The following is a 25,947-nucleotide window of genomic DNA, read 5'->3' as shown; positions in this document are numbered from 1 at the left end:
ATAGAATCGCTATCATTTCTCCTGTAAACACAGACAATCCATTATTAATCCTCTTCCCAATGTTAACCATAAAGTCCAGAATTACTACTGCCACCCCCACTTGACTAGCTGGATTCTTTGAAGCATCCGTATATACTTGCACATACCCATAATACTGATCTATGAAACCCTGAACTATATTCGAGTCTAGGCCGCCTGCCCCGTCCTTACTCTTCTGACGCAACAAAGAAAAATCTACAGCTGCTTCAGGAAGTATCCATGGAGGGATTGCAGGCCTCGGCACTCGCCGACATATGTCTAAGTGGTCCAATTTAAGTTCCCTAGCTCTTCCCCCCACCACCCATCCAAAGCTCTTTAACTCCCTCCTGCCCTTCTCCCAGCAAGGTCTAAGTACATTCAGTGTAGGGTGACCTGTCCCCTGACCCTGTAAGTTTGCCCAATACGCCAATGTAAGCTGTTCCCTCCTCAACCCTAGTGGCAATTCCCCCATCTCCACCTGCAAGGCTACAGTGGGAGTTGTCCTAAATGCCCCTGTGCAAAGTCTCAACACCTGGTACTGAATCAAATCTAGCTTACTAAGAGAAGTGTCTGCTGCCGAATTATATGCCAAACAACCATGATCTAACGTTGACCTTACCAATCCAGTGTATATAGCCCTCAGGGACTCCCTATCCGCTCCCCAATCCTTCCCAACTAAACACCTCAAAATGTTCAAAACTTTTTTACACTTATCCACCAATTCCTGAACTTGTGCACCCCAAGTTAACCTCTCATCAAACAACAACCCCAGAAACTTAAATTTCCTCACTCTTTCTAACCCTATACCATACAGCTTCAGCTTAATTTCCTCATTAACCACAAACCTTCCCTCCACAACATATCGTAAGCCTTCTCCAAATCGAAAAACACTGCCACCACACACTCTTTATTAATTTGAGCCCTCCTAATTTCATGCTCTAAACACAATACTGGATCAATAGTACTTCACCCCCTTCTAAATCCACTTTGATATTTAGATAGAAACCCTCTGCTTTCTACATAATACATTCATCTCTCATTAATCATACTCTCCATAACTTTACAAATATGTGATGTTAAAGCTATCGGTCTATAATTACCTGGCTTGGTACCATCCCTCCCTGGCTTACATATAGGCACCACCACAGCCTCTTTCCAACTTTGTGGCAGCTTCCCACCCTCCCAAACCCTATTATACAACCCCACTAACTTCTCTTTGGCTGACTCGCTCACATTATCCAACATAATATAGCACACCTGATCTTTCCCTGGCTGTGTTAACTTATATTTCTGGAGCACTCGATGTAACTCTGACTTATTTAAAGGTATATTCAAAAGATCATCCGTATCCTCCACCATATCCAACAAATCTCTATTCTCCATAATTTTGACGAACGCTTTTGCCAACATGTTAGCCTTTTCTTCATCCTTCACTGCTGTTACCTTGTCGTCCTTCATGATTGGATAACCATAATCCCTTTTTAAACCATTCATCCTCCTAATCATTGCCCATACACTATGAATGTTCGTCTCCCTCCCCATTTACAAAAACCCCTCCAGAAGTCCCTCTTTGCACTTTTAATCGTTCTTCTTACCTTGGCTTGCAACTGCTTAAATTCAACAAGATTCTGATAGCTAAGATTACCCTTCAATTTCTTAAAAGCCTTATTACAACATTTAATCACCTTATCACACTCCATTGTCCACCATGGCACAATCGTCCTTTTCCCACTACCCCCTTTTCTCTTGATCACCCTGCTTGTCATCACTAAAATGGCTTTACAAATTGAGTCATTTAAATCGTCCACCCCTACATTCACATCAACCTTTTGAAATTCCCGTTCACTGAGTACCTTAAATACATCCCAATTAGCCTCAATAAAACACCATCTCTTCACTCCCCCAGTAACCTGTCTCTCAATTCTCAGCCTCACCTCAATCTTTATAGGATAATGATCACTCCCTATTATTGTAAGTTTCATTACCTCCCATGAACATAAGCCTGCCAATGAATCGGACACCAATGTTAGATCAATAGCCAATTCAATCCCTGTTCTAACATCAACCCTAGTACCACTCCCATCGTTCAAACACACATAATTCTTCAAATCCAACAACTCCTCAATCACTTCCCCATTCCGATCACATCTATAGCCCCATAAAGAACTGTGAGCATTAAAGTCCCCACACCAAATCACTTTCCCCCTTAAATAAGTATCCAGTTCTGCCACTTCTATTAGCTTGCCACCTGGATTATAAAAATTTACCACTCTAATGCTCCCAAGTCCCCCCCAAATTTCCAATACTACATACTCTAACTGCTTACCAATAGCTACCACTCTATATTGAACCCCTCGCTTCACAAAAGTTACACAACTTCCACCATTACCCTCCTTCCTATCCCTCCGAACCCCATCATATCCTTTGATAACAAAATCCAAATTAGGCTTCAGCCAGGACTCCTGTACACAGATTATATCTGGTTTCTCTTTGGATTTTTCAACAAATCATTTAAAGTTTCAACTCTTGACCATTAGCAATCAAACTTCTAGCATTCCACTGTAAAATAATCAAAATGTCCTCTCCCCCGATCCTTCCGCTCTCCCTTCCCCTCCAAGTCTTTTATTTATGTTCTCCCAGGATATGTCTTTAATCCCGAAAAACCTCTCTGCCCCCTTCACTATTATTTTGATTTTCTCTGTCTTATGCTTCACTTGATCTGAACAGTTTATGACATACGCAATGAACAAAATCAACTTCTCCATTGTCAAACCTGGGTAAGTCCCATGCACACTAACACCTTCCGGGGTTAACCCTGTCTGTTCCATTCCCGGACCATCTCCACCCCTCTGGACCCTCCTGACTGCCTTAGCATAACTTATGTTGTGAGTAACCTTGACCTGCTCAACCTCCACGGCCTTCTTCCTTACCTCACAGCCCCCAAAACTCACCCTATGCTGCCCCCCACAGTTACTGCATTTGTCCAGAACATCATCTCCACACTCCTCAAATCTGTGCTCACCCCCACACTTGGGACACTTCGGCTTCCCCTTACAGACTACAGCAATGTGTCCATATCTCTGGCATTTATACCACCTAAGGGGCGGTGGCACGAATACTCTCACAGGAAAGCTCATGCACCCTATCTTAACCCTGTCTGGCAACACAGTACCTTCAAATTCAACAAAACTGACAAACTACTAATCCTTTCCCCATTAACAGTTTTTAACAGTCGCTTTACACTGCTGACCTCGCCCCCCTGAATACACCACTTTAATTTCTCTAAATCCTCGTCTACTGGGATACCAGAAATCACCCCTCTGGTCACTTTACTGTCTCTCAATACCCATCTCTCTTGTACTATCTTTTTGCAGATACTTTCAGTACTCAACACCTTGGTTTTTTGTTCTTCTGACTTGACCACTACCAGCAAATTCCCATCCCATAGAACCTTAGCTAGAAGAACCTCTCCAAACTTCTTTTTCAATTCCCTTGAAACCACTACTGGGCTCAACTGCATTCCCTCATCCTCCCTCCTGAATCTCAAAATTATCCTAAATTCCTCCCTTACCGTCTTCTTCCTCACGACCCTGGACCCTTCATCCGAGCTGTTCTCTTCCAAACTCCTTTTACTGGTCTGTGACCCAACCAAACCCGTGTCCTCTCTCCTGCTTCTCCCTCTTCCTGATCTTCCCTCTCCAAACACCGGGGTCCAGTCACCAAAATCCATATCATCATCCTCATCTACCAGAGACGCCATTTCAGCCAGTCACATACCAGTTTATGCCAACTGCCACAATCCGTGATCCTAATCCGTAGTCCAAAGTCCAAAAATTTATCAATTCACTCAATCCGTATGTAACGTCCACCTTCAAATTTCCCGCCTCAAGCCTCCGACCGGCGCACCAGCAGAGTGTCTCTCAAGCTCTAACCCCCCAGCCCCTCCCCTCTAAAACCTTTATTTAAACCTCAATACGATATTTTACGTATTGATGTTACAAAGTAAAATTAAACAGTACTAACTTAAAGGTGTTGTACTTACAGAAACTGTAAACCATAAACAAACAAAAAAAACAAACATTATTCAGAACATACCTACAATATACATATGCTAGGGGGAGAAGTTTAACTGATTAAGCCAAAGTGTAAAGTGATTTAAGGATCTTTATTTTGTCACATGCAACCATAGTTTTTTTTTTAAATATTTTTTGGGTTAGTAGTGTTCTTTATTGAATTAAGATATTGCAAAAGCTCATAGAAGTATACATAAAAAGAGGAATTTCTTCCTAAACATTTGGATTTGTGAATATGAAATTTAGCCATTAAGATTAACAAGTTAATCATATCTGTTATCAATGTTGAACTGTCTTTGGTTTTTGTGGAGACCAAATAATACATATTTCTATAACAGTGCAAATCCTTTAAATATATTTTCTGAGATAAAGACACATAATCTCTGCCAGAAGTCTTGTACAAGGTGACAAAACCAAAAAAGATGTATAGTAGATTCCAATGCTGCTGAGGCATTTGGGTAGTCCGAGCCACTTCTTAACCTAGGAGCTCACTAGCCTCTCTAGTCGATTGGCATGATTGAGTGAGACCTCGTACATTGTCAACGGCCACAGTAGTTTGGGTAATAACCCAAACTGGAAGCACCAGAGCTTCAGTTTTCCTGGAAAGTGCAGTGTTGGTAATCCGCTTGAGGTCATCGGCCAGGTTCTGCCTTAGCTGTTCTAGTTGCCATATATCATTGCATTATATCACTGTCCCAGGCTCTTTATGGGCTTCTCTAAGACTGTTGGACTTGGTTCTTCACTGATATAGAATTGCTCGGCTGTCAGTTTTTTTTTGTCAGTTTGATGGAGATGCTGCAAGATTTACTTGGGTTAAACTCCATTCTTGCCCATTCTATGTTTTCCTGGAGCTTCTGTAGCAATCGCCTAGTACATGGTTTTGTTGTTGTTGTAATGTTGGTCATGTCATCCATGTAGGTCCTAATGGGAGGAAGACGAAGGCCACTCTTGTGTCTCTCACCTCCCACTACCCACCGGGATGCCCGCATGACCGACTCCATTGCCATGATAAATGCCTGAGGGGAAACCGTGCAGCCTGCCATAACTCCAATTTCCAAGTGCTGCCAGGCTGTGGTGGTGTATCCTGAAAGTAGGTCATGACCAGTCATGTGATGTGGTTTGGTACGCTAAAATAGTTGAAGGGCATCCACAAGATCTTGTGCGGAACTGACCCAAAGGCGTTGGCAAGGTCTAAAAAGACCACCACGTCACGATGCTGAACAGCGGATTTTGCCTGTAGCACAGATGTGGCTGGGGTCCACTTCCTCCCTGTTGCTAGAGTGGGAGCAGTGCCTCTCACTATGGGGTCCCGGGAGTCCGTGAGTGACATCTGAAGCCTCACTTTTGCACGTTTAAACTCCTCAACCAGGCTAGGGATAGGCAATGACAGTATCCATTTTTAATTTAAAACAACAACAAAATTATTTTAGTCTCATCAACTGAGAATTTAAACCTCCATTTCTATGACCACTGTTCTTTTGCTGTGATTGACCCCTGTACTTTCTTTACCAAAATGTCTAACCCATTTCCTCTTGCCCAGGTTCAAAAGCAAAAACTCCATCCCACTCACTATGTTCTTAAACACATCATCATTTATCAGCAATGAACAATAATGGGCTAAATATGCTCCCCTGTGGCGTTCCATTTTGTACCGGCAAACTCTCCAAATAACTCCTCCCAATCCTTACCATTATTTGTCTTCCTTCCAAAAAATTCTTAATCCATCTCAACATGCAATCATTTATACCCATTTCCCTAATTTTAATTAATAGTCCTTCCCTCCAAATCATATCATATGCTTTCTGTATATCAAAAAAAAGATCTCTTTCCGGCTCTTTGAAACGCCACAGCAAAATGTGGAGGAAAAGTGCCGAGTTTATTAAATGGACTGACAATAAGGTGTAGTTGTTGCTGCGAGTAACACAAGAGTACAAAATTGCAAAAGTGAGCGAGAATATAAGGTCTGTCCCAAAACCTAGGCTGCATCCTTCGGAAGCCGCATTTGAAGTCTGATTACACAGACAGGCAACGAAGGCTTTTTAAAAAATTATTAATTACACAAAAAAGGTTTTCTAAAAGTCATTTCAGTTCATTAACCATGTGATGTAGATCCACAGCTGGTTTTGGGCCATAAACTTTACAGATGAGAAGAAGAGGCAGAGTTCTTTGTGAAAAGTGAAAGGATGGCTTTGTTTTTAGTAATCAACATTCATGAATGAAGAATTTATACATAATAATTATTACATTTAAGACATTTTCAAGTGTCTTTTCTTTTCTTTGACATCCAAAAATAATATCATTTTTAGAAAATTCAAGTACATTTAAAATCTTTAGGAAAAGCCAGTAGTGCACATCGTCCCACAGAACTTTACAGTATATACACATTTGTAAAATAAATGTTCTGTCGATTCTTTATTCCCCAGTTGTTTTATTATCAATAGCAAAATGATGTCTGAGAAATTCTTTGGAAGGCAAAACACACCTGAGAGGATTTTGTAATAGACCTTAGCTTTTGGAGGAATGGGAAGTTTTAGGTAATTTGTTCTGATTTCTTTCTTTTGATCACAGGAGAACAGTTGTGAAATTGAATTTAGATTGGATCCATATCCATAAAGAGCATTAGTGAATAATTCTAATTTTAGAGTTGTTTTAGACAGTTAGCTGCAATGTTGTGCCCATTTACTAAAAGTCCAGGGAGGTCAGGGGCTGTATAGTCAGGGTTTTGAAAGAGATTATGTGCCGTACAAAGAGTGTTTGCAGGGATAGCCTTAATAATTTTTTCAAACCCTTTGTTGTTTATTTGCAAGTTATGATTGGCACAAAAATCTTCAAATTAAATATTACCTCCATCATTTAATAAATGCATTACTGACCAGATGCCTTTTTCGTACCATTTTTGCACAAAGATCGATTTGTTCCTAACTTTTACCTAACGATAGTTCCAGAGGGGACTATTGTGTGGGCTATAATTATGTTTGTATATTAATTTCCAGTATAATAACACTTGCTGGTGAAATGAAGAAAGCTTTATGGGGAGTTTTTTAAATGTCAAAATCACATCTAAGTAAAAGATTAATACCGCTTAGATCTGAAAATATTTTGTTTGGAATATGAAATCATTGGCTATTTTGATTTCTTAAAAATGACCTGAGCCAATTTATTTTTTGGGTGCCATTTAAACTGTTAAATTCAATAGCTTGCGATCCTCCATCTTTAAATTGTTCGACTAAATTACCTAAGATAGTGGGTTTTTCACTTCCATATAAAATCAAAGTTTAGCTGGTTAATAGATTTGATTGCTGATTTAGGTACACCTAACATATATATTCTGCCCAGAATGGATAAGTCTCTGTGTGCCCAATTATTTAAATGAGTTCTACAATTTTGCATTTTCTCCCAAACAATAAGGTTTACTAACTCAGTCCTATTTTTAGTTATATACATACCCAAATATTTGACATTGGATTTTACAGGGATATTAAAAGTGTAAGATGCAGTACAGTCTTTTAAAGGTAAGGTCTCACATTTGTTTATGTTCAATTTTAGCCCTGCACTGAAAAAAAGTCTATAATGGATTTACTTGATTCAAGAGTGGACATTGGTTGCACACAAACGTTTTGCTTTGGCAGAAACAACTGAGTTAAATCAACACACCTTATTCACAGTCAATAAACCTGTGCATTTTGTGTTCATAAAACGTGATTGAAACATGTAAAGATGAAGTAAGTTGAGCTCTTGGAATATTTTAATCCTTCACAATTTTGTCATTTTATTTCAACACTATTCAATAACCTTTACGACAGTACTACTTGATTACTTAAATACTACATGTTGTCTTCATATTACATAATGTTCAAAAAAGTCGAGAGTCCTCATATCTTTATCCTGGTTACAGGGGGGCTAGGTTACAAGGCAGGGTACACACTAGACAGCTCACCAGTCAATCACATAGAGACAAACAACCATTTGCATTTACATTCATGGTGAATTTAGAATCACCAATCAACCTAAGCTAACTCTAGTAACTGCATGACTTTTATCTGTGGGAGGACACCAGAATACCCAGAGAGAAACCACTGCAAACTAGCCATATTGTGGATTTGAACCCAGGACCTTCTTACTGTGAGGCAACAGCGTTAACCACCATGTCACCAATCCAGGGTTGACAAAAGTAGGAAAGCTACAATTTCAAGGCTTGATGCAGAATTTTCTGTACGTTTTTGTCCATGACAGGTTAAACCACAATAAAAAGCAATAGAATACACGTAGTGTGTGTGTAGTCGTCTGCCTCTTATAACTCTAGTGATTTTCCTGCAGTTTGAAATCTCATGTGATATTGTTAATTGCATGAGTCCAGCAACTAACCACTCTTACTAGAATGTATCATGTCATCTCAACAAGAACAAATTAAGTTGTTGAATTTCATACAGATCCTACATGATTTAATTACGTTCAAGATAGAAACATGAAAATTTTGTGTTCAAATTACAAGGTAGACTTTTTTAATGTAACAACCACCCAATTTACTTCTTTCGGTATCCCAAAAAAAGTAGAGGCGGCTGTTGAACTTGCCTGAGATGGATGCCTTCCTCAAACCATGATCCAAAGTGTGGAAGACTGAAATCCCGTGCAGTGTCGCGAGATTTAACATTGCTATATCATTGACTTACTTCACTCGAACATGATATGAACAATTTAATCTACCCGCTTTGCATATTATGTAGTTTCTACACTATATAGTTACACTTAACTTTAAACCATGAGGCAATTATGTTAAATACACGCAAGATGCTTACATAAGTCCAAGAGCTGGCCAATCCCTTTTTGGGCGGGCCCCACACTTTGGGAACTAATTAAGTGCATAGAGGCACTTGACCTGTTTGAAAACCTGCCATCCTATTATGAGACATTGCTGAGATATAGAGCACACCTATACAAACAACTAATTTGCTAAACCGTGTATACAGCAGCTAAAGCTACAACATGGAGAGGCTGAATTGAATATGTGGTCACTTTCAAGCTGATGAGCAAGCTACACATTTTCAGAGCAGGAGCTGCATGTGAACACATCAGAGGGAGGGAAACAGAGCTATGATAGCTCAAGCATGCAGAAATCTGTGAGTTCAGTTTCTTCCTCACACCTCTGATGGGCAGCACATGCATCCTGATTCATGTGTGTAACGCATTTACAGCATCAGCAACACGTTTTTGCTTGTTTGTTTTGTTGAGTTGGAAAATAACTAAATAAATTTGTGATCATACCTGTGGATCACCATGGCACATAATAATTAGGCATATGATTTACTAATACAGATGAAGGTTGTTCTGAAGTTAAAGAGAACAAAGAAGAACAGCACCTTCAGTTGTGCCTTCCTTCCTCTCTTAATTTGGGGGATGTTGTTCTCTGTGTCGTGTGTCTGAGATTTTAACATTTTGCTTGAGTGAGGAGTATTGTTACTGCTGAAGTGGCTCTTATCATGCGACCTTGATGATGATACAGTGGCTTGCAAAAGTATTCGGCCCCTTGAACTTTTCCACATTTTGTCACATTACAGCCACAAACATGAATCAATTTTATTGGAATTCCACGTGAAAGACCAATACAAAGTGGTGTACACGTGAGAAGTGGAACAAAAATCATAAATGATTCCAAATATTTTTTACAAATACATAACTGAGCATTTTTATATCATCCCCAGTTTTATGGTAAAAACTCAAAGGACAACATTTTTAACTAATTAACATTAATAATTATTAATAATAATTAATAATGTTAATAATTAACAGTAACTTTAGGCCTCTGTGGAGTGTGCAGCTGATCTCATCGCTGTCTAAAAGTAGATAACAACAACTAAGCAGTGCTGAATCATTCAAAAATACAGACTATTAGAGTAACAGGTGTGTAGCATTGCTAGCAACTAGCTAGCAAGAAGCCTCTAACACAGAGTGAATGCTAATGGCTAATGTAGCAAATAGGGTTGCCAATCGTCCCTTGAAAAATTGAATCGTCCAGTATTTAGAAACAAAAGTACACGTCCTGTATTGAGCTGAAAAGGGACGCACTTTGTCCCGTAATACAGTAAGAATCAAAAGTAGTCTCTAAATGTTAATGAAATTTACGCTTTGTTTGAAAACATTCAACATTCAAATTCCCAGCCCCTCTCTTGCTCTGTGACCAATGAGCTGACAACACACTTAGACACGAGTATGACACTTCAGGTGGCCGCTTATGTCCTTGTTAGAGGAAAGGTCGCATGCGGAGAAAATACCGGAAGACAACAGATGACCACATCAAGAAGCATGGCCAACAGGGAAACAAACGCTGACACTGCGGTGCAAGTCTTGGATGACAGTACACCTTCAAACAGCAATGTTTGTACCCCTCCGAGAAAGAAAAAAAATAGGCTGCATAAGTGCAGGGAGGAATGGGAAAAGGAAAACACCTGGCTGGAAAAAGTGTGCGATGACACGTATAAAGCGCACTGCACTGTGTGCCGGCACACTTTTTCCATACGCCATGGTGGACTGACTGACCTCAAGCAGCATGCTTCTAGTGGTGGGCACATGAAGAACATTAGGGACGTGAAAGCTCGGGGAACGCTTAACCAAATTGTTGTCCACCAGGTCACGGCAGAAGCAGTTATGGTATGTAAACATTGTTTTTTTTTTTTAAAACCCTCTGGTTAAGGTTATTATGGGCATGTGCAATTTATATCAGTGCTATGTGGCCAGAAGTGTGATAATATATTTTATTTTGTGTAATAAACAACTGCAAGGATAGATGATTTCAACGAATAGATGACTAATACATCAAAGTGATACTTAGATGAATAATGATGATGAGTTATGATGCGTAATCATGGGAACAAGTGGGTTTACAAACGGGAGCAGCTGATTAGCATTAGAAAAGCTGAAATAATACTTCAACTAAAGCCAATTGCACTAAACACACTTTATGTGCACTGTTACAAGAATGTTTTTCTTTCTATTGTTTTCTATTAATTTATATAATTTTAAGTTAAGCAGGACAGAATTCTTTTAAAGAAAAATTTACTTATATTCTCAAAAGTTAAGCATGACAGGCTTCTTTAAGAAAGATACCTATTTTATTGTGTTAATGTTGTCATTTTGTGTTACAAATAAATGGCTAAATGATCATTTGTTTCCCATGTGTTCATATCGCAAAGAATATGCATCTACTTAAATCAACTTCAAGTCAAATGGTTAAAAAAATAATTTGACCCACACAAAAAAAGAGCTAAAAAAATTCACCACACTTGGAAAGGTAGAGACAATTGGGTTGCCCGGCCCTGGCCATGAGATGTCCCTTATTTGTTTTTCAGGGAGTTGGCAACCCTAGTAGCAAACGAGTTAACAACAGAGTGATTTTAGATGTTGTAGAACTATAAGATGTTAAGCTTTCGTAATAGTAACATGGTTGTGCTACGTAAGAAGTGTAGGGGGCGAGTTCACGGTCACATCCAGTGGGTTTGTGGGCAGGAGTGTGACACAGACACTTCACCTCAAGTCACTAGACTCTGGGGGACACGATTTTTGGGGCGCAGAGTGTTTTGGGGTTTAAAAGCTGCAGAGATGCGGTGTTTAGAGAAAATGCGTCTATTGCGGCATCACGGGCATCGGCAAAAAAAAAAAAGTGCTTGTACTCTCGCTGCCCCGATGTCATGCCAGTGCATCTTGGGAATGCCATAGGCACCGATCGGTTTTCTATCGCCCATTTGCTGGGAGTAAGGGCGCCCTCCGTATGCGAGGTGCGCCTGCTGCTTGCTGCACAGGGAGGAGAGGGCAGGCGGCGGGGGATTCACTGGTGGCTGGAGCGGCATCTAATAACCAACTCGCAAAATAAAACACAACAAACACGAAAACACCAGACATTATGATAATGACTTATAATCTGCACCGATGTTTTATTGAAATTCTATACGTGAAAAGTGAGCGCGAGAGCCCTCGGTGCGCCTGCTTGCTGCTGAAGTCAAAGTAAACTTTGTCATCTCCGCTACATACAGTCCAGTATATAGAGAGACGAGACAACGAGGCTCCAGTTACAGCAGTGCAAGTAAACAAACAATAAATAGAAGAAGAGTAAGAATATAAATATACACTTTAGAACTAGGGGTAATAAGAATTTAAAATGTATATATATATGTATTGATGATTTAAAGTCTCACACACAACCCATCGAAAGTGGAGGAAGACCTGCTGCTTCCAAATAGAGCAGATTTCTTTCATAATGTTGTAAATCCAAGCCCATTATGTAATCATGATGTAAATCCTGGGTTGTGCGAAATGCCAGAAATATACCTTAGACAAAGTGAATCTGTGAACTAAGGTGTAGGTCTATTAGGTTATGTTGTGGTGATTCTCGGGTTGGGGGATTTGTGTTCATACTGCAGTGCAAAATTAAAACCAAAATGGACAAGAAAAGTTCAAAGCCATGAGGTCCTCAGTTTAAAACAAGAGAGAAAAGAAGAGGAGGAGATACAGGTAAGCACATGTGTCATTGGATAATGGCAGGTCATGTATCCTGAGGGACTGTTCACCCAGGGCACCAAACAGGCTAGGACCGCCACTGTGTATGTCTCTTGATTCCAAACTGGAAGCTGGTTCCACAGAAGAGGGGCCTGAAAACTGAAGGCTCTACTTTTAAATACTCTAGGAACAACAAGTAGGCCTGCAGAGCGAGAGCGAAGTGCTCTAATAGGGTGATATGGTACTACAAGGTCATTAATATAAGATGGGGCCTGATTATTTAAGACCTTGTATGTGAGGAGCAGGATTTTGAATTAAATTCTGGATTTAACAGGAAGCCAATGAAGGGAAGCCAAAACAGGAGACATATGCTCTCTCTTTCTAGTACCTGTCAGTACTCTTGCTGCAGCATTTTGGATTAGCTGAAGGCTTTTCAGGGAGTTATTGGACATCCTGATAATAATGAATTACAGTAGTCCAGCCTGGAAGTAATAAATGCATGAACTAGTTTTTCAGCGTCACTCTGAGACAGGATATTTCTAATTTTAGAGATGTTGCGCAAATGGAAGAAAGCAGTCTTACATATTTGTTTAATATGTGTATTGAAGGACATATCCAGGTCGAAAATGACTCCAAGGTTCCTCACAGTGTTACTGGAGGCCAAGGTAATGCCATACAGAGTAGGAATCTGGTTAGATACCATATTTCTAAGATTTTCAGGGCCGAATACAATAACCTTAATTTTATCTGAATTAAGAAGAAGAAAGTTAGCGGCCATCCAGGTCTTTATGTCTTTAAGACATTCCTGCAGTTTAGCTAATTGGTGTGTGTTATCCAGCTTCATGGACAGATAGAGTTGGATGTCATGTGCATAGCAGTGAAAATGTATACTATGTCTTCTGATGATACTGCCTAAGGGAAGCATTTATAATGAAAACAGAATTGGTCCTAGTACAGAACATCATGTAGAAGTTGTGTTTGTTTGTGTTTTTATTAAATTGCCTATGCAGATACACAAAAACACCACTGTGTGTTGGAAAAGGAAAAGGAAGTTATACTCTGCCACGGAGAGAGTGAACACCAAACGAGAACTCCACCCAAAGGTTCCCCTATGTCATTATCTTATAATGGGATGCTGTTCCACCCTCCATGGTTCACAAAAAACCCAGGACCACAAGTTCTCTTTCTAACAGTTTGGTCCAAATGTCAGAGTGTGATGGTCTACACCAGCAGACCATGTGGAGCAGAGAATAGAGGATCCAAACACAGACTAAATGAAGCATGGAAACTAATCTTGATTTTAACAAAAGGCAATTCGTTTATTGTGGCTGGTGAAAAGATATAAAACAAAGGGCAAAGGTGAAACTAAACAAAAGCCCAAACTGAGTAATCAAAAATTAAACATGAAAACACCCTGAACATGAATGTGACCGTGAAATCTGGACTTGAGACGCATGAACTCCTGGAACATAAGACATGGAAAACAGACAACCTAACAATGAACAAAGAGAGACACAGTACTTAGATAGAGAGGGAGAGACTTGACGGGCTGAGGAAACATAAATGGATACACATGATCGACAAGAAGAAGAAAATGAGAACAGGACAAAGAGATAAGACACAAAGAGATAACTGGGACACACAAAAGTGAGAGAGACCTAAACACAGAGGACACAAGAGACTCACACTGAAACAACACATTATAAACAACATAATGGGGAGACACAGACATGGGAAGAACCTAAATAGAAAAAAAAACTAAATTGGAAAACACAAACATAGAACTAACTGAATGTTAAACAATATAAACTAGAAGTAGAACTATATAATACAAGAGCACAAAATTCAGAATACCAGGTCAAAAGACCCAGCCTATGACAGGGAGGACTCACAAACCATATAAAATATACATCTAGTTTCCTCTACTGTAAGCAATACTGTGCTGATTTTAGTATTTTACAGGGATCCATTTTCATTACATATTACTTTTGGTGGGGACTTTAAGGTTAAAGTAAGCCCCTGTCTGTAACTGGTGACCTTCTTCACCAGTTACAAACACCAGTGCATGTTTCCTGTTTTATTTTGTTTCTATGGTCAATGTATTTAGTGATATCGTGTGATGTCATTATGTTCATTTGTGTCAGCTGTTTCCCCATGTGTTTCCACTTTCCTTGATCACCTCCTGTGTGTATTTAGTCTGTGTGTTTTCATTCAGTCCTCATCAGGTTGTTTGTGATGTTCAAGCCACGTTTCCACGGCTTTTTCACGCTGTCCATGTATTCTTCCCAGGTTTCCAAGTTTAGGGTTTTTCATGTTTACTTTCTAGTTTCCCCCCAGTTTAGGTTTTTGTTTAGTGTCGTAACTGATTTTACCTTTTGTTTTATACTCTTTAATCAGCTGCAAGAAACATCTCGCTTTCTGTTAAAAAAAAGTTTTCGTTTTGCGTGTTTGCATTTGGGTCCTCCTCACTCCACACAGTCAGCTTCGCAGCCAGACTGTGACAATATTGCTGTCAAAACTAGCTGATTACCAAACTTTCCACATCCTTATTTCCCGTTCCTGTGGCAGCTTCTTTCTGTTCTCTTAAAATACTTTTTGGAAACTGAGCAGCAGCAGCGTTACACGCTCTGAGTTCTGTGTTTGAATACTGACAGTATGACTTGACATTACTGGAACAAAGCTATAACTGAAAACATGTTTGGTCTTAATCCAGAGCTGTTGAAATACAGAAATTCCATTTAGGAGGCAAGTAACTAAAATGAGAAAGGTGGAGGGATCTGAGATAATAACAGCACATGTGAGATGAGATATACTAATGTAGAGCTGAAGGAGTGTTTGTCAGATTGTGTAGACGGTGGTTGGAAGAATCATCTACAAGATAAGAACTCTAAAAGCGCCTTTAACTTTAATCTCATTATTGATAAAACCCTAAATGTTCCAAACCACTGGTTCCAATAAGAGATTTGTCTCTGAGGGCAGAACTCTGCTGCTCAGCAAGTCTGAGGATCTGCCTCATCTGACCTGTGTGATCAGTCTTTGTGTGGAAAACAAAACTTATTAGATGCACTAATCTCTACTTCTCAACTATTCTAATATTGATTACATTTTATTTTGGTTTTCTTGAAAAAACTTACAAGATTACTGTTGTTTTATTATTGTAGGGTCTACCTTACAATATGAGGTGACTGCTGTTGTGATTTGGTGCAAATAAAATTGTATTAAACTGAATCAAAAAACACTCAAAAGTTTTACCTCTGTCAGGAATTTTTTCTCACATCACACGTCCTCTCAGTTAGGCGTCCTGGAGTTTATCCTCTCTGTAGGTGCAGAATTTAAATTTTCCAGCTTCCATCAGCGAGCTGATGAACACAACGAAAACATTATTACCTTAATGACATGGTCATAACAAGTTGCATATTAATGATAAAATTGTTGCATATTGATGACTTTCAGTCATTGTGCAAATGTACTGTTTATAAGGTTGGGGAAACCTGCAGTCACCTGAGATTGAAGTAGTCACTTGGATGAGTGACGAAATGTTTCTCCCAGTGAAAACGTCCACACGAACAGAATCAACCTTTTGGGGAATACTATCTTAATTTATAACATCAGTTTGTACTTTTTGGAAAAAGGACTCATCTTATGCTATTTAGTTTTTACTCTTTGGCAAACTCCCTATCCAGAAATGTAAATATAAAAAAAATAATAAATAAATTAAATTTCTAAATAAATAAAAAATAAATCACACTTCCTTATTTAAATGAAGGAAGTAGAAGAAAAAGTTTAGTCTTTCTGTAACAACAACCTTTAAAACCATTACTTTAAATCATCAGTATTTAGGGATTAGAGAGATTAAAAATAACCTTCTCTGAGGTTGTCATGTTACATTAATCTGGTTTCCCAGTATTATGGAAGAACTCCTTGCTCAGCAGAAATCCTGCACTTTTACAAATATCAACAGTAAGTGTGTCCCCCTACTGAGTCCTCACACATCATCACTGAAGCTCTTCATCCCCACACTTCAGATGCCCACTTGTCTCTCAGTCCTTCTCTTTCTCTTTCACAGTTTGATATTAATATCTGTGTTTCCCTTACTAACAGGTCTGTTCATTAAAGTAATAAAGTAAAGCTCCAGTCAGCCTTTATACAGCAGGAATACAGTTAATACCACCTCTGCTCACCACAGGTACACAACACACTGGACAAAAATACATGTCTTGTGATCTGAGGCTGGTACACACTATTAGACCTTTAAGTCTCATTATAGAGAAGGTTTCACACACCACAGATGTTCTCCTGTGCCTTCGTCCAAAATCCAGCTGCAGGTCACTGGACACACCTCACCTGTGTGTCAGCCGAATGCTGATTGGATCACAGTTGGGCTGGAACAGTGAAGAGAGTGACATCATAGTTCAGGTGGAGCAGGAGAGGCAGAGAACCAATCAAAGATGAAGACTTCATTACAAAAAGCTCAGACAGGCTGTAGAAGACAGCCTTATAATTTTTTAAGCTCAACTTTACTGCAGCTCTTTGAATATTGGAACTTCCTCTTCTTTATGGCTGACCAATCACAGCACAGACAGAAACAGCCCACAGACCAGACTGATCACATGCTCTGCTCACTGCAGGCACTGTTTTTAAGGTATAGCTAAGTTTAAAAAAAAAAATAGCATATCGCAAATAACATTTACAAATGTAGGACAAAGGCTGGATCTGTTTTATATAATTAATCGATCACACACCAGTGTCCCTCACACATTTAAATGTGTTAATATTCTCTTGCTATATTTGATGCACAAAAATAAAATCATGAAAAATGTTATACAAATATGTAATATTCTAATAATAATCATTATTACATCAAACTAAGACTTACTTAGTCACTGTCTCGCAACCACAGATGCTTAGAGCTTAGGCATTAAGGAAACAAAGGCTCTAAAATGTTTTACATTTTACTGGAAGTGTTCACAGAAAGGAATTTAAATATCAGTTTCAGTCTGAAGAAAAACACGTGAGAGGTTTTCAGGAAAGAGAAACTTTACTGACATTAGACTAATCAGCCAATCATGCAGTAGTAACTCAGTGTGTTCACTGAGTTCTGTAGACAGAACAAACAGCCCACTGAGAATCAAACCGAGCGTAAGAACGGGGAAGATATTATCATGTGAATACCAGTAAAAATCTCTGAGGAGCGTTTCCTTCCTGAATCTACAAAGAATTAAAGAAAAAAGAAAAAGAAAAGGTCCAGGCTGGTACCATTATACTATTAAGTACATTAGGTGTACCCAATGAAGTGGCTAGTGAGTGTAGTAGTGATGGTTTGTTTGTATAGGTCAAACATAAAACAAAGACTTCAGCATTATCTGAATAGCTTTGGGTCTGCAGATGATACTGGGTCTACTGCCTCTGCTTAAACACTGTTTTAGTGCCATACTTTTAGTTGACTAATTTTGTTTTGCACTTCACACATTTTTATGCTACGTTGAACCATAACATTTTGTATGTCATTAGGTCATTTATTGTGGAAATTCTCATGTAGGAACTATCGTACTGCATGTTGGTTCGGATGCCCATGTTGAAATGTGAGCATGGCAAGTTGTTGCAGGAGATGCCAATTTAAGTCAGAGGACGTTCAAATGTTCTTAAAAGTATCTGTAAAGTGCTCATTTCTGCCTGGGTGAGGTATGTTTTCTATATTGTATAGATCTTTTTTTTAATCTCTATTTCACCCAACTTACTATCTCAACAAATTTTATGTTGTTTCAGTTCGATGGTGGCATAGTTGGTAATGAAGGTGATTCTGTAACAATATCAACCCCAAAATTTTACAATTCACTTTAAAGCAAGCTTCATGCCATCAGTAAAAAGAACTCTTTGAATTTAAGAAGAGGTGGAAGTGACAGAGAGGGCAGAGCCTCACTATTAAACTGTCTCTGATAACTTTGTGGGAGGGAGTAGGGATGCACCGATACCGATACCGGTATCGGGTATCGGGGACGATACTGTAAAATGTGTGTGTACTCATACTCGTAAAAGTTAACCGATACCATAAACCGATACCAACTTATTTCATTAATCAGAGGGTGGCTTGTCATTTCTGTTGTAGTTTTTTAGATTGGCCACTAGGGGGACATCCCGCGCTAAACAGGCACAGGGTTAGGCGAGTCAGACTGGCGGCTCCAGATAAAAAAAGAGAAACTGGAGGCTGCTATAGCTAGGCTAAACAAAATGTCAGCAGTGTGGACCGGAACAGCCAACTTTAACTCAGGTTTTGGAAAAGCGATGAAAAATGTCAAGAGAAAATCCACGGGCAGTTAAAATAACAGAGGCTCGACTCATTTTATTGCTGTGGATGACCAGCCAATGCCGGTCGTGGAAAACATAGGATTCTTCTCAGCATACTCAAGCTGCGATATGAAATTCCCAACCACCCATACATCAGGCAGATAATGGTGCCAAAACTTTCTAAAGAGGTAGAGACAAGCAGTGTGTGCGATGTCAGTCCTTGGTTTAACGGCACAGTGGACTGATAATCCACGGGCAGATGGGGAGTTCGTTCGTCAATGCCAAATACTTTTGTTATTTTGTTTGTTTGTTTACAATATGGACTCTGCAACAATTTAAAGGTTTATTTTATTTTCAAACCTAATTTGTGTTTATTTCATTCCAAACAGAAGTGTTTATTTATTATTCTGAAAGCTCGAGACAGTGCCAATAGTTCAGTGGTATTTTGTTAAATTACAATGTGGACACTCTGCAATAATTTAACAGAAGTGCTTATTTTTCACTTGAAATTTTTTTTGTGGTCATTTTTATTAAGATTTTATTTTTTATCGGCAGAGAATAAAATAAAACCTGTCTTCCAATTAATTGTATTTGTGTGTGTGTGTGTGTGTGTGTGTGTGTGTGTGTGGTAGAAGTATCGTTTTTTGTACTCTGTATCGGCAAGTACTCAGATCCAAGTATCGGTATCGTATCGGTTTGAAAAAATTGGTATCGTTGCATCCCTAGGAGGGAGCTCTTTGAAAGTGGATCTGTTGTTTGACAGTGTGTGTGTGTTTGTGTGTAGCAGGTCAGTGTTGATGGTATACTTACAAATAAACCACTACATTGGACACTGATGTGTCACTCCATACCCTGCCACCCACTGGTCAGTATGTTGTCCACCTAAGTGGACATGTAAAAAACAATTTGAAAAGCACATGTTTAAAAAATGAAGTTCAAAAATCCTTTTTATGCCTAAAGATGAATAAAAATACAAATCCAGATTGAGGTTGTCGTAATTCATGCATGAAAGGGTTAATTTTGAAAATATTTCACAAACAACCAGAGGGAATGTCAGGGACTTTCCAAGCTCATAAATACTTTCACCTTCAGTTTCACATTTACAACAGAGTCAATAAATTGGTCACAAGACCAGTAATGTTGTGGGGGGTGAGCTGGGTCATGTAGCACATCATTATATACCAGCTAGCCCAACTTCAGCAACCCTAAAAGAGTCAGTGCTGTTTTCTGTTTCATTTATATTGGTATTGATAGCAGAGCTGTACGTTTTAATCTTTACAGAAATCTCTCAGTCAGAACATTGTAGATCATGTTTAGCTGGAAACTAGCGAGCTAACTTCCTACTACCTTCTAACTCCATTAAATTTAATAAATTATGTTGTCATGGATGCCTGGATGTTAAACTTTATTGTTACACCTGATAAAGCAGCAACACTGATCATTTTATTAAAGATGAAAGAATTTAGACTCAGCAATGCCGCTTGTTCGTTTGACTTTAGGACCTGAAGCGGACAGTTTTGGACCCAGATTACTCTGCGAGGCTCCTGACTATGGCAGCCGTAATGCTCTGGCAATCCATCAAGCAGTGCGACTTCATAGCTTACCAAAGTCGTACCAAAACATTTTTTGACAGATTTTTGAGCGCCGTGTACCACATAAAATCGATTCGAGGTCAGTAAGCACAACCAGAATTCATACATAAGCAGTGTTGGTCAAGTTACTTGAAAAAAGTAATCAGTAACCAATTACTGATTACTTCCCCCAAAAAGTAATCCCATTACTTTACTTATTATGTATTTTCAAAAGTAATTAATTACTTAGTTACTTTTTAAAAAACACGATTTACAACCTGAATAGGTGATAAAGCAATTGATCTTTCAGCCCAATTCTACTTTTTCAGCTTAATCCATTAAAAAATTTAATCAAATGGAAAAGTCTATTTTTAAAACTTGTTTTATTAGTTTTAATCTTTTAACTTTATGCATCAAGCAAAAATGTAATTATATGCAACATTCTCTGACTGGAAGAAATTTGTTTAACATTTAAACCTATTTTCTGCACATTCCAGCACATAAAATATTTTTTTTAGTGTGTGTTTACGCTCACTCTTTCAAATAGAATCAAACTCAAAGTAAGGTCAGTACTTCCACGCTTTAAACGCTGCACGCTCATACTCTCTCCCGCACTCGATATATTATCTATTGTTGATCTGCACACAGCTGTTGTCACGAACGTCGCACTCGCTTACGTCATTGTCACGAGACATTCTCGCAAAAAAAAAAAAACGTTTTTTGTAATGCAGCATGCTTACGGGAAAGTAACGGTAATCTAATGACTCTTTTTGCAATAGTAATCCCTTATTTTACTCGTTACTTGAAAAAAGTAATTGGATTACAGTTACAGGTAATGCGTTACTGCCCATCTCTGTACATAAGGTGCACCAGATTTTAAAGCGCACGTTCGATTTTTGAGAAAATTAAAGGATTTTAAGTGTGCCTTATAGTGTGGAAAATACGGTACACAGAAATATAAAAGAAACGAACTAGAAACTTAAAAAAGAAAATGAATGCACAGATAAGCATCTGCTTTTAAAATGACTGAATGATATCAAGTCATTTTGACATGTTAACAACATCACAAGGTAAAAGCCTCAATCAATTTCTGGTAGGTTGTCTTATATCTGTCTTTTATTTACACATTAAACATTTATTTTTTAAAGAGAGATTTGGCCAATAGGACAGCTGAAATTGCAACACCCATCTAGGGCTGCCACAAACGATTATTTTGATAGTCGATTAGTCACCGATTATTTTTGCGATTAGTCGACTAATCAGATCATGCATCCATTGGACGTAAAACGTACAGCTTATTGCACCAGCATGCGTCTGCTCTTATATAACTATCATTAGCTTACAGCTTTAAGTGTTTAAGGTATGTGCTAACTAAAAATAAAGACAAGATGATAGTTTATTAAATTTTAATGAAATTTGCAGATTGTTTCGGTGAAGTTTAATAAACTCCTTGCTATCTAAAATATAACGGGACACCAGAGTATATTCTCCAGCATCTCACACTTCTGATGATCAGTTGTCTGCTTGACGTTTATTCAGCTGTGTAAAAACTATAACTTTAATCTCAGCCAAACCGATTTACTCAGGAAGAAATAAAACACTGAAAAAAGCCAAACAATAACATTTTTAAGTTATCTAAGTGACTTATATATGTTTAACCTGAGTAGCGAAAGACCACGGTAGGTTTGAAAACGATTTGCTGAAGACGTTTGAAGACGTTTCACCTCTCATCCGAGAAGCTTCTTCAGTTCTAAGGTCAAATGTTTCCCCCCAAAGAGGGACAAAGGACCCCCTGATGATCCTCTACCTAATCACATGAGCCAAGGTGTGAAAGCGGGTGTGAGTCCCAATCAGCCAGGGTTTTGGGTGAGCTCATTGTGAAACCTGGCCCCACCCTATCATGTGATTTCCAATGTCAGATGGCCCAGGATGTGAGTTGGCGTTAAGGCATCTGGGAAGGTATCTCAAAACTGGATTATAGATGGCAGACAGTTGGTGTTGTTGGTGTTGGTTTACGACACCAACTGTCTTCCAGATGCTTTTCTTTCCAAGCTCCTTAGACCTTGTCATAAATTGTGCTGACCCCTGCCTATTTCATCCTCTGAAGTAGGGCTGTACGATATGTATCGGATGACGATATAAAAACGTCTATCATTTCATTTTACGCTATCGTTTGTTTCGTGGTGTCGCAAAATAAACTGTTTACAGCAATATTTTTTCATCGTTTTGATGGTCACTGTAGTGGCTATATTAATTTCTTAAAGTTCTCTCTTTCTCTTATATTTTATATAACCACACTACCGACGGACAACCGCCTGTTTTTATGCGTTGTCGTTAGCAACAACGACGGTAACACCGTCACCTGTCCGCTTGTTTATTTTCCACATAAACCTTTCACAATAAAGCTCAAGATCTTGTTGAGACTTTTTGAAATAAACTGAATCACGTGAAAGAGTATGCAGAATATTTATGGATGAAAAGCAAAAAAGAGCCGTCAGGTGCTAAAAAATAAACCTTACTCAAACGTTAGAACAGGCTTTTCCCTGCAGCACGCCATGTAATAAATACTCACAAAGAAAACGGCGGCCGTTACAACTTATGTCTAAAAATGTATTGTTTCATGCATCGGTTAAAACACACTCCAGGTACACGACGCCCAGCTGGAAACACTTCACACAAGTTGAGCTGCCCGAGATTCACAGAATTTACAGAAAATGTAAAATTTTTGTGATTTATATTGTTATCGGACAATAGATGTCTTGTATCGGGATATGAGATTTTGGTCATATCGCACAGCGCTACTCTGAAGCATAACCTGTCGCTGGCATTACACAGGTGTTTTTTTCTTTAACATTTGTATGTCTCCTACCTCCTGAACTATTTGCTCAGTTGGAAGATTCCAATTCCAGAGAGCAACAATCCCAGCCATGATGTGACAACAGCCCCACAAAGATGAGGGTTGGTTCAGAGGAGAGAGTGAGTGTGATGGAGCTCCACAGAAATATTACACATAGAAAACTACATGCAATTACCTTTTAGCAAAGAACTGTGTGCACATGCACTTACAGATACTCGGGTGTAACAGTCAGATCTGAGCTGGGAGGAAACAGTTGAACTGTGTCAGCAGCTTCAGTCTAACTTTGGAATCACACAATATAAAACCAGCTCTCTGATCATACTTCTCTTTATTTTAACCTCTTCAAGTCTAAACAGATTTACTAGCACTGACACACACAGACAGGTCTGACCCGTTTCAGTGTTTGGATATCACTCTAACCCTCCACAGTCCACTGGTTTATACAGGCTCTGGTATCACATGATCAGAGCAGCAGTTCAAACAGCACAGTAGTATATACACTACTGTGGTGAGTACTACTGTGTCCACATTAGTACTCACCGAGTAGATTAGAAGCTGTATTTGGGAAGCTGTAAATCAGCAGTATCCAGGAAGAGAAGATCTGGGAGAATCCAAGCCTGTTTTTCCACTGTTACTGTACTGACACCGCTTTGTATCCAGATCTTTTTCTATTCTACAGACTACAGTAGCACAACCCACATAGCTACACTCTACTTTTAATGCAGAAATCCCAACTATATCACAAGTAAATTAGGACTAACAGTGTAAAACCTTCACACTGCCAACGACACAGAGCTGCTACAGGCTGATAAAGGAGGAGGGAGGAGCTAAAGAGCTCTGTCTGTAGTAAACAGTCCGCTGATCACTGCCTTAGATTGAATTATTTCTCATGGCTTTGCAATGAATTCTCTTTTAAATTTGACAAACAGAGGGCATAGTAGTGTAACTATCTTATATTTATGTCCTTTGAGTTACCAATGAAGATGTTAAATACTGTGTAAAGTGATGAGTGGCAGACTATATCATAACACTTATTATAAAAATATATTTTGTTTATATCCCTGTATAACTTCTATTATGCATGCGAACAGGCCTACCATAAAGTCTTTTATTTTGAAATTATTTCAGAGAATAACTAATAACCAGGGGATTTCAGATGATTTGTTAACTTAAGACTCAAACAGACACATTTTTACTTTCTGTTTCCATATGACTGTTAGAGTTCAGATTCTGGTCATAAAACACTGAATGATCTACAAAAATTTACATCCAAAGTCCAAATTACTCCTTCCTCAATATTTGATCGTCAAACTAAAAAGGAGATTTGAAAGATAATTAAACTGAGTAAAAGATCCTAAAGGCTGCCACAGCTCCAACCCATTTGATTCTATGACACCTCTTTGAAGACTTCCTGCTGGTCTTTATTCCATGTCTTTATTCTCTGTTTGTTCACTTTTTATGTTTCCTTTATGTGTGTTTATCCATTTATCTTTATACTTATACATCACGAGTGTCTTGCTTTCACTTTTGCTTCCTCTTATCTGGTCACATGAGTCAGGTCAGCTGTGTCTTGTTTTCCTCTGATTACCCTCCTGTTATCGCGTATAGATCTTCATCCTCATGCTCTTGTCTCCATGATGTAAAAATTATCACTGACAAAGTACAGAGTGCTGTATGAATGCCCCACCTTCACAGTAATAATAATAATAATAATAACAAACTTTATTATTGAGCCTTGTTGTCTCGTGTGTAAGAATCAGAAACAACGTCAGGAATAAAAACACAGGAACACGCGAGGAGAGTTATGTTCAGACTCAAAACTGACTGTTTCTAAAATCTCTTCTGTGTCGGAATAAACATACATATTTGTAATAATAATAATAACAATAATAATGATGATGATGATGATGTAGTGATGATGAGCTCTGAGACTTTGATCCTCCTAACACAAAGCTGTACTTTAAATTACGTCATGCAGGGACGAGTCAAGCGCTTCTGTGGAAACCAGATCTTCACTCTCCTAAACTCTGCAGGGTCCCACAAACACACCTGTCCATGGCCACGCAGGTGAGCAGTAGTGGGGGCGGAGCAATCCAAATATGGATGATATTGGTACCTGATGTTGAACTGGTATTGATCAGTACGAGTGTACTGTGATCAGTACTTTAGTTTGTCTCCTGTGTGCAGAATGCTGAGGCTTCATCAAAGAGGAAACCTGTCTGTGCGAGTGGTGCTACTTTAAAGTGTCAAAGCCCAGAGCAGGCAGTTTGCTCCGCTTCTCCTAAGTCACGTGACTCAGCAGCACCAGATAAGCTAGGGTGCTCCATAACCATGACAACACAGAGCACTCAGAGACAGGAAGTGTTTCTGTGTGATCAGGCTGAAGATGAAACACATTTATACAAGCATATGAAAACTCATGGATGAAAACGCCGAGCTACACAAGCAGAGAGAGGAGGATGGATCCCCACCCCCCCACCCGCCTACAGCATCCGACAGGACCCCACCCAGAGGTCACTCGTCTTTAACTGTGACAGAGAGTATCCAGGTGATATTCGAGTTACTTTCAAAGTGCAACTAGATCATTCTTACGTGATCATTTGATAATTTCTGTTGTGGGTTTTAACTCATTAATAGTCCAAACAATAATAAAATA

The 25,947-nt window shown here is 38.9% G+C and overlaps 1 protein-coding gene across 4 annotated transcripts in view; it reads right to left on the bottom strand.

Moving 5' to 3' along the window:
* LOC102799349 (tumor necrosis factor receptor superfamily member 14-like) overlaps window positions 1–24,112 on the bottom strand; it is a 56,751-nt gene extending 32,639 nt beyond the window's left edge. For 2 of the 4 annotated variants that reach the window (XM_087836734.1, XM_087836736.1), the window contains exon 1: window positions 23,832–24,112. The gene's annotated coding sequence lies outside the window, so the exon portion shown is untranslated. Of the gene's footprint in view, window positions 1–15,830; window positions 15,938–16,861; window positions 17,079–19,673; window positions 19,746–23,831 lie in introns of those variants that run through there. The other 2 variants (XM_087836738.1, XM_087836739.1) reach the window with 2 other exon arrangements.
* Between the last annotated feature and the right edge of the window lie 1,835 nt (window positions 24,113–25,947).

This window comes from Neolamprologus brichardi, chromosome 23 (genome assembly GCF_056152115.1).
Source record: "Neolamprologus brichardi isolate AB-2024 chromosome 23, ASM5615211v1, whole genome shotgun sequence".
NCBI classification, from domain to species: Eukaryota; Metazoa; Chordata; class Actinopteri; order Cichliformes; family Cichlidae; genus Neolamprologus; species Neolamprologus brichardi.
The sequence above is the reverse complement of the archived record's forward strand: the minus strand, read 5'-3'. Positions and strand labels throughout refer to the sequence as shown.